This window comes from Pezoporus flaviventris, unplaced genomic scaffold (genome assembly GCF_033815535.1).
Source record: "Pezoporus flaviventris isolate CSIRO_AGI_PZ_B2104156 unplaced genomic scaffold, CSIRO_AGI_Pfla_v1 ptg000045l, whole genome shotgun sequence".
NCBI lineage: Eukaryota > Metazoa > Chordata > Aves > Psittaciformes > Psittacidae > Pezoporus > Pezoporus flaviventris.
The window spans coordinates 7,568,597-7,577,865 of NW_026892593.1; the positions used below are offsets into that span (position 1 = coordinate 7,568,597).

General features: G+C 43.2%; 1 protein-coding gene across 15 annotated transcripts in view; it reads left to right on the forward strand.

The window, feature by feature from the left end:
- The window catches only part of MAGI2 (membrane associated guanylate kinase, WW and PDZ domain containing 2), a 738,716-nt gene that overhangs the window by 62,901 nt on the left and 666,546 nt on the right, over positions 1 to 9,269 (forward strand). The gene's annotated exons all lie outside the window — the stretch shown is intronic.

The window sequence follows — 9,269 nt, forward strand, 5'->3', positions numbered from 1 at the left end:
GGAGCTCAAATTTCTGGACTCTGACTTAAGATTCCATTGTGTTAACTGCAAATTACATTGTGTTATACAGTAAGTTTTCTAATAAGGAAATTCTGATGAGTGTATTAAATTCATCAAAGTTAAAATTAATAACTTGCAGATAAAGTGACATTATAGAGAGGAAAGACTTGAACTTGTTCTGTGAACATCTGGTTTGAAGGGACCTAAGGAGGTGAAATCACACCTGCCATTGAAGGTCAATGAAAACCAAGATCCTGACTCTCACTAGTGCTTTCAAAAGGTAAACTTTCTACATCTAAGAAAAGGCATTTCTGTAAACTCACAGAAGAGTAGCTGGAAAATAGTGTGAAGAAAACGTTTGCATAAATATAAAGTTGGGCGCAGCTGTTCTGAGAAAGCATGAAGCTAAAATAGCGTAGGAAATGGAAGGAAGAATTCTTTTATGTTAGAAATATGAGCCTACATGGGAAGAGATTAATGAGAATAGTTGTGAAAATAAATTCATTCAAATATGAGCAATTTCCTTTTTTGGTCCTGGTAAGTTGTAGTTTCATGAATATTTGTCAAAGTTAATGTTGTGAAGCTGAGTGGTTGCTTTTTCTTGGCAAATGAAACTTCTTGTCTTCCTTTGTGTTACGTATTCTCTTAAAAAATGAGGCGAATGCGGCGATTAATACATACGCTCCTGAATTCTCAAAAACTTGATTCAGCTATAGAACAAGAACATTTTACTTCTTGTGAAAAAGTAATGAACTGTATAAAGATAGGAATCAAAGCTTAAAGTTGGCTGAAAATGATGAACAGCTTTCTTCTTTGGGAACTTAATCTTTGTGGAGTTTCTTGACTTTCAGATAAGAAGAGCCATCAGGCTTTTCCACACTTAGTCACGCATTATCACACCTATTAAGGTGCTCATTGTCCTGTGGGAAGAACAATGCCTTGTCCAGTTATGAAGTGACACACTTGTAAATAATAGAGCTGCTGCTGCAGATTTTAAGCAACACATCCAACCAAACAAAACCCATCACGTTTTTCCATGGTGAGGAAATAGAGTAAAACCTTTGTTGAAGGCAGTTCACATACATATGAAAAATTATGATGATAAGCTTCTAAATTCTAATTGCATAAAAAACCCCTCAGATATATGGTTAATCTTAATTTTTAAGGAACTGGTATAATAATGCATTAATTAAACATGCAAGACATTTTCTTTTGAGATGTGTTTTCTTCTTGGCAGGATATTATTTACTTTGAATTAGCATTCTGCTTTTGGGCAAACTAATAGCAGATTTCCCAGAAAGGACAATTTGCGTTTCCATAAAGAGTTTTCAAACACAGAAAGTCTGTATTCATTTTTAGATTGTCCTCAACAATCTTTACTGTTTGCTATGGTAGAACATGAAGCACTGCAAATACAATTCATAAAATATACTGTACAAAACTGAGAACTTGAGAGATGGGTAAATTGTCTTTTCTCAGCTTGCTCTGAACTTGTAATCACTTTGGCTATGCTTGATTTGTACACTGTAAAGAATTTTGACCAGAAATTATATCACAATGGCAGCCTTGGATGCAGTGATCAAGAGATGGTCGAATTTGAGATCCTCAGGACAGTGTGAAGAGCATGCAGCAAGCTCACTGCCCTGGACTTCAAGAGAGCAGACTTTGGCCTCTTCAGGAACCTGCTTAGTAAGGTTCCATGGGATATAGCCCTAGAGGGAAGGGGGGCCCAAGACTGTTGGTTGATATTCAAGGATCACCTGCTACAAGCTCAGGAGTGTTGCATCCCAACTAGAAGGAAGTGCAGCAGGAGGGCCAGGAGACCTCCTTGGATGGATAAGGAGCTCCTGAGGAAAATTCAAATGAAAAAAGGCTTATGAAAGGTGGAAGCAAGGACAGGTGGCCTGGGAAGAATACAGGGATGTTGTCTGGGAAGCTAGGGACCAGGTTAGGAAAGCTAAAGCTCAGTTAGAATTAAACTTGGGTAGGGATATTAAGGATAACAGGAAGGGATTCTACAGGTACAGAGCAAAAAAAAAAAAGACTAGGGAGAACATAGGCCCCCTCAGGAAGCTCTCGGGAGAACTGGCTACACAGGATTTGGAGAAGGCTGAGGTACTGAATGACTTCTTTGGCTTGGTCTTCACTGCCAAAGGCTCTGACCAAACCACCCAAGTCTTGGAAGGCAGATGCAGGGACCGTGAGAATGAAGACCTTGGGCCCACTGTAGGAGAGGATCTGGTTCGAGACCATCTTAAAAATTTGAACGCGCACAAGTCCATGGGTCCTGATGAAATCCATCCGCGGGTCCTGAAGGAGCTGGTGAATGAAGTTGCTAAGCCACTGGCCATCATATTTGAGAAATCATGGCAGTCAGGTGAAGTTCCCGATGACTGGAAAAAGGGAAATATAACCCCCATTTTCAAGAAGGGAAAAATGGATGACCCGGGGAATTACAGACCAGTCAGTCTCACCTCTGTGCCTGGCAAAATCTTGGAGCAGATTCTCGTGGCAGGCATGCTAAGGCACATGAAAATCAACAAGGTGCTTGGTGACAGCCAGCATGGCTTCACTAAGGGGAAATCCTGCCTGACCAATTTGGTGGCCTTCTATGATGGGGCTACAGAACTGATGGACAGGGGTAGAGCAGTTGATGTCATCTACCTGGACTTGTGCAAAGCGTTCAAAACTGTCCCACAAGACATCCTTGTCTCTAAATTGGAGAGACATCAATTTGATGGATGGACCACTCGGTGGATAAAGAACTGGCTGGATGGCCGCACACAAAGAGTTGTGGTCAATGGCTCAATGTCCAAGTGGAGACCAGTAACGAGTGGTGTCCCTCAGGGATCAGTGTTGGGAGTGATCTTGTTTAACATCTTTGTCGGTGACATGGACAGTGGGATTGAGTGCGCCCTCAGCAAGTTTGCCGATGACACCAAGCTGTGTGGTTTGGTTGATACCCTGGAGGGAAGGAATGCCATCCAAAGGGACCTTGACACGTTTGTGAGGTGGGCTGATGCCAACCTCATGAAGTTTAACCATGCCAAGTGCAAGGTCCTACAGCTGGGTGGGAGCAATCCCAGGCACAGCTACAGGTTGGGCAGAGAAGAGATTCAGAGCAGCCCTACAGAGAAGGACTTAGGGGTGCTGGTTGATGAGAAACATAACATGAGCCGGCTTCAGTGTGCACTTGAAGCCCAGAAAGCCAACCGTATCCTGGGCTGCATCAAAAGGAGCGTGACCAGCAGGTCGAAGGAGGTGATCCTGCCCCTCTACTCTGCTCTCATGAAACCTCACTTGGAGTATTGTGTGCAGTTCTGGTGTCCTCAACATAAAAAGGACATGGAACTGTTGGAACAAGTCCACAGAAGGGCCACGAGGATGATCAGGGGAATGGAGCACCTCCTGTATGAAGATAGGCTGAGAAGGTTGGGGCTGTTCAGCCTGGAGAAGAGAAGGCTGCGTGGACACCTCAGAGCAGCCTTCCAGTACCTGAAGGGGGCCTATAGGGGTGCTGGGGAGGGACTCTTCATTAGGGACTGTAGTGATAGGACAAGGGGTAATGGGTTAAAACTTAGACAGAAGAGTTTACATTGGATATAAGGAGGAAATTCTTTCCTGTGAGGGTGGTGAGGCACTGGAATAGGTTGCCCAGGGGGGCTGTGAATGCCCCATCCCTGGCAGTATTCAAGACCAGGTTGGATTAAGCCTTGGGTGATATGGTTTAGTGTGAGGTGTCCCTGCCCATGGCAGGGTTTTGGAACTAGATCTTAAGGTCCTTTCCAACCCTAACTATTCTATGATTATGTGATTTATTATGCAGTGTTAATTTGCTTGATTAAAGGATTTATAAAAACATGAATGGCTTTAAACTGAGAAGGTAGATTTAGATTGGATCTGTGGAAGAAATTCTTCCTGTGAGGGTGCTGAGGCCCTGGCAGAGGGTGCCCAGGGAAGCTGTGGCTGCCCCATCCCTGGCAGTGTTCAAGGCCAGGTTGGACAGATCCTTGGAGCAACCTGGTCTAGTGGAAGGTGTCCCTGCCCATGGCAGGGTGTTGAAACTGAATGAGCTTTAAGGTCCCTTCCAACCCAAACCATTCTATGATTCTATGAGACTGTTTTAGTGCAGTAATGAGGTTCCATGTAAACCACTATGAAACTTAGTGAGTGCATACTCATATTCAAGTTGAAATTGTGTATTTGGATACACAATACATGTGTCTCTAAATACTTGAGATACACCCTTGCTGCTCCAGTGGTCCCTTGCAATCTCAGCCATTCTATGATTCTGTATGATATTTGGTCATAAGCAACTATGAGCTAATAGGAAATATGCCAGTAGATAGTGCTTATGAGTGTACATCTTTGTTCTGATATCGTTAACAATTTTTGGTGTTGAATGGTACCAGGCTTCCAGCATATTTTTTATGTGGCTCTTTTAACAGCTGCATAGTTAAAGTTCAGCACATAGAATCATAGAATGGTTTGGGTTGGAAAGGACATTAAAGAACATCTAGTTCCAACCCCCTGGCATGGACACCTTCCACTAGACCAAAGCCCCATCCGGCCTGGTCTACATAATTATTTGCAAGGTAAGAATCTAAACGATGTCTAAAGAATGTAGGTGAAAGTGATCCTGCACTAGGCCCCTCAGTTGCCTTTGTGTTCACATGAGTCCTCCAAAACCAAATTACTTCCACCCTGTTTGAATTCCCCTCTACAGAATGACATTGTTCCTTGGCTCTGGAACCATCCAAAATCAAAGAAATTTGAGCACGTCAGGGAATTCTGAACATGAGCTGCTGGCCTCAGTGCTTTATCACTGCTAAATTAGGATAATAACATTTTCTGTTTTCTCAGGCTGCGGGAAATGACCTCAGAACTGTATTGGAATTGACTCTGTTGAACAGATGTTGTAATGAGATGACAAAAAATCTAATTTGCTCCATGGAGGAAAGGAACAGGAAAGTATTTTATTTACATGAAGGGCATAACCACATTAAAACAGCTCGATGGAAACATTGTATAGTTCAGAAAGTTGTTACTAGAGTTAGGGCTAATAAAAAAGACACATCTATAAGCTGGTTTGTCGCTGGTTGCTATAGATGTAATAACCCACTGAAAATGCTGCAATGAGAACCTGGTGCCTAAGCTCTAGGAAACTCATTGTGAAAAACTGGAAGCTCAAAGAGGCAGCTTAAAATCCTGAGGCTGAGTGAGATGTCATCCCAAATCAGCTGCTAGCTGAACTCTTACCCCATGGCAAGAGCTAATCTGTCATTCGATCCAGCAGTGAGATGCCTCCATCCATGGAGAAGGCAGATTTTGGAGTCTCACCACTTACAGATTCCTTTGTGGCACAATTGATCAGAACCTATCGCTGTCATTGTAAGGGAATAGGAGTAGCATGGTAGTACCTGTTTTATAAGCTACCATAAACGGTTGAACACCCCCAGGACATGAGAGCTGCCTTTTGCAGCCTTCACTTACATACGTCTCTAAAGTGAGAAGCTGAACCACCACCACATGTAGGTTGGTGCAGGTGGGTGCCCACTACAGTCCTCGCTCTGCTCAGCCCAGCAAACATTACTGCAGGAACAGGACCAAACTGAAGGGGCAAAACAGAGCCTGACCCTTCAGCCTGGTTCCCCAGCATCCATTGGTGAGCTGTGCACACACAGGCATTTTTCATTAAATAGTTAAAATACAGAAACAACCCTGACCAGGCGCCATAGAACAAGTCTACCCCGTCTACCCCTTCTGGGTGATTTCTTCAGTTACTCAAGTAACTTCGTGTGTCTCCATAATGCTTGGTTTCCTGCCTCTGTTTTAGCATTACAGGGATATTTCTGCACCTAGGCTTGCCTGCAGCCTGCCAGTTTGCACACTGTCTTGGCAGTTGTGGCTTTTATTCACCTCAGGCAAAGGAAGGAGTTCAGTCCAAAGTCATCTTTATCCCAGGAGAGGGTTCTCTTGCATAGATCAGAGGGTAACAGGTTTTTATCTCAGCTGGTGAAATCATTTCCATGCCCATTTCCAGACTTGTGACCCCTAGCAGAAACTATGGTTTGGGAAATCTCTCATACTGCCTGAATCCAAGCGCTGAAGAGCATCCTTGCAGAGGTCTCACAGAGAACATCAGCATGCCCAGTGTGGTGCAGGAGGAAGAGCATCCCCTGGTGAGCTGGGCAGCTCTCAGCACAGGCAGGGTGCAGCTCAGCAGGGACTTGCAGAAAGGCAGCTGCTAGGAACTGAAAAGACCAGCCTGGATAACAGCTTTTTTCTTCTTTAGCACTTTCTGATCTGACTCCTACTTGAATAAAATGCTGTTGTTATTTAGTAGGTTCTGTCAGTAAATTCATACTATTAAATGATAGGGAAATGGTGTTTTATAAATTTTAGACACAAAACCACACACTACCCTTATTTTAATGCAGCATATGGCAAAAGCTGGATATTTATGTTAATGGTTTCACGTACCGTTTTATTTGTATTATGTTGTTTGTCCTTAAATATAAAAATAGCATTATAAATATTTTAGATGTTTTCTAGTTTTAAGTTCGCTTCCCACAGCTGGTGGTCTATTTGGCCAATTTGGATTAAAGGAATGCCGTCAGTTGTAAATCTAACCGCTTTTAAAAGCAAGAATTAGGAGAATAAATTACAGCACCAGATAATACCCACCGCGCAATTTTCCTGTTTCTTTTCAAGGTTTTCCTTCCTCTTCTTTCTGGCTGTGCATGGTTTGATCATTCACTCATTGCTGTGAAAGGTACCATTGCCACAGAATTTACTAGGTGTGGGCTCTAAAGATGGCTGCCAGGCTTGGTGTAGCATGCTATGGGGAGCTGCAGAGGTGTAACCATGTTGTGTGATGGACTGCCTGGACCTGCTGTGGGGCCACCCCCATACATCTGCATCCACGTATCAGCACTGTAGAGGCTGCTCTCTGTTGAGGTTTTGTCACTGTATTTAACCAGCTCAGTCTCTGTGGTAGAACAGAACTTGGGACAGGCTGGTTGGATGTGACTTCAGGAAGCCCGGTGAGCAACTGAAGGAGCTGACTGAAGAGGGAAACCAAACAACTCTGCCCGGAGGACCAAAATATGCACAAAGCCTTAAATTAAGGGGAGTGGAGGAACAGGAATACTCAAGAATAAAGTGATTGCTTTTTTGTGTGTGTGCTTGTAAAACTGATTTTGTAGCACACAGACTCCTGAGTGCATTATCTTCTGTGAGGTACCTAGAGAACTTGTGAATGTGAAAGCACTACTGGCAGATGAAAAGCTGCTATGTTCAGCTTATACAAAGCTCCCTGTCAGTCTGACTCATCCACCCACCTGGTCCATGCTGCCAACAAGGTCAGGCTTAAGGGGAGCTTTGCTTTCTCTTATACTCATTCCCATTCTCATACCAGTACACTTCATGCTGTCCGCTGCAGGGCCACTGGACCATCTTTCCCTCTTCTGCTCCTTTCTCAGATGGGTCTGACCTAGAAGGCCTGAAGTAAATGAGGCCATCAGTAATGGCAAACTATCCAGGCAGCTGGTCAGAATCTGGGTAGCTGATAAAAGCAGCTGATTTCTTTATCATTAACATAATAGTTTTCCACTGATAACCTACCACATACCTCCTCTTCATGCTCCTCTCTCTATTCACACACGTGTACATGTAACCTTTCAGTAGCGAGAACTCCCTCCTGTTTAGCATTTTGGGGGCAGGACAGCGGCTGAAGCTGCCTGACGCTCACCCTCCAGGATCGCCAGCCGGTGCCACAGTGCATCATCTCAGCCATTCATCTCGTTTAACATCTTGTAACAACCACTTCCAGACGGTTCACAAAAATGTGTTACTGTCACTCTGTATGCAGGTTACACAACTGGAGGCCTTAGAGGAGAAAGTCCTTTTTAACCCCAGGCATCACAGCATCTAACTTGTCCTTTGGACATTGTTTTTCTCTAGGCCAGGAGGATATTTCTGTTTGTCACATGCATATCTTTTCCTGTTTCATTAATATAAAGGTCTTGATAAAGTGACTTTCAGTTTTTCCCAGATCATCTCAGGGAGGAAATGTTTTCTGTCTCCTCTGACAATTAATCAGAAAAACTCTGTTCCTGTGATGCATAAAAAAAAGCCACTTTCAGCACTAAAGTAATGATTAATTTATGCAATGTTTGAATGGTTTTCATCAGTTAGCAGATACAACGATTTGATTTTCCTGTATAATGATTTCATCTGAAGATACCTCGCTTGCCAAAAGAGCCTGACAGATCTGATGTGAATACTGTTTTTTTTATTACAGTAAATCACTTTGTAAGTCAGATTTTTTACATTTTGATTCTTGCTTAAGAAATAATTCAAAGTAATTGCACTTTATTTTCATTTCGAAGTTTCATTTATTTAAATGAGTCATTGATGAACCTGTGAGTTCCCTAATGCAATTCAGAATCTAGTCTGCTGTTTTAGATAACCAGCTCCTTCACAAAGAGTGTAAATGCCCAGTCCCACAGTGAGCACTTCTGTCTGCCTACCATACTTCTGGTTTTCCCCCTTCGTATTCAAAAGAGGCACTTCTGAAGATCTACAGAATTCAGCCTGCCTCATTTAAATACTCATTACTCTCCTTTGACTGCATGGGGTTTTTCAGCACCTTGAGAGACTTACTCAATCAGATTAAGTGCCAGCCACCTTCGCTGAAAATAGGAGGAAACAATAGCAAATGTTAGAGAAATTCACATGGCATCCAGTCTGCCCAAAACCTTTTCAGCAGTGGAGAGTAGTGTCTCAGCAACCACCTTATGCATTTTAATAAGGATGCTTTTCAAACTGTGGGGACCTATGGACTTTTAAGGAACCTGTGAAAAGGTACAAGGAAAAGGCAGCTAATTATCAGTAATCTAAAATTCACTATGCAGAGCCCTGCGCTTCTCTATGAATTAAAGTTGCAGTCACTGCTCCCTGGAGCTTTTGTGTGGTTTACATTATATTGGTGGTGTAGAAGAAACAAGAAGCAAAGCCTGGATCTCCCCCTTTTCACTGATGCTACATGCCCAAATAGGCTAAAGCCAGACTTCCTCCTGTGTGCTTTCCCTTAGGGCTGCATTAGTCACCTCCACCTGCTTGGGGTAGCTGCTGCTCACAGAGTGCTCAGGATAGTCCAGGAGTGGCCATTCAGGGAATATCTGGAAGCATAAAATGCTGTAACAATTTGCAGCTATAGGAGTGCCAGTATCATCATCACATACTTGGGTGCTTAAGCATGCAAG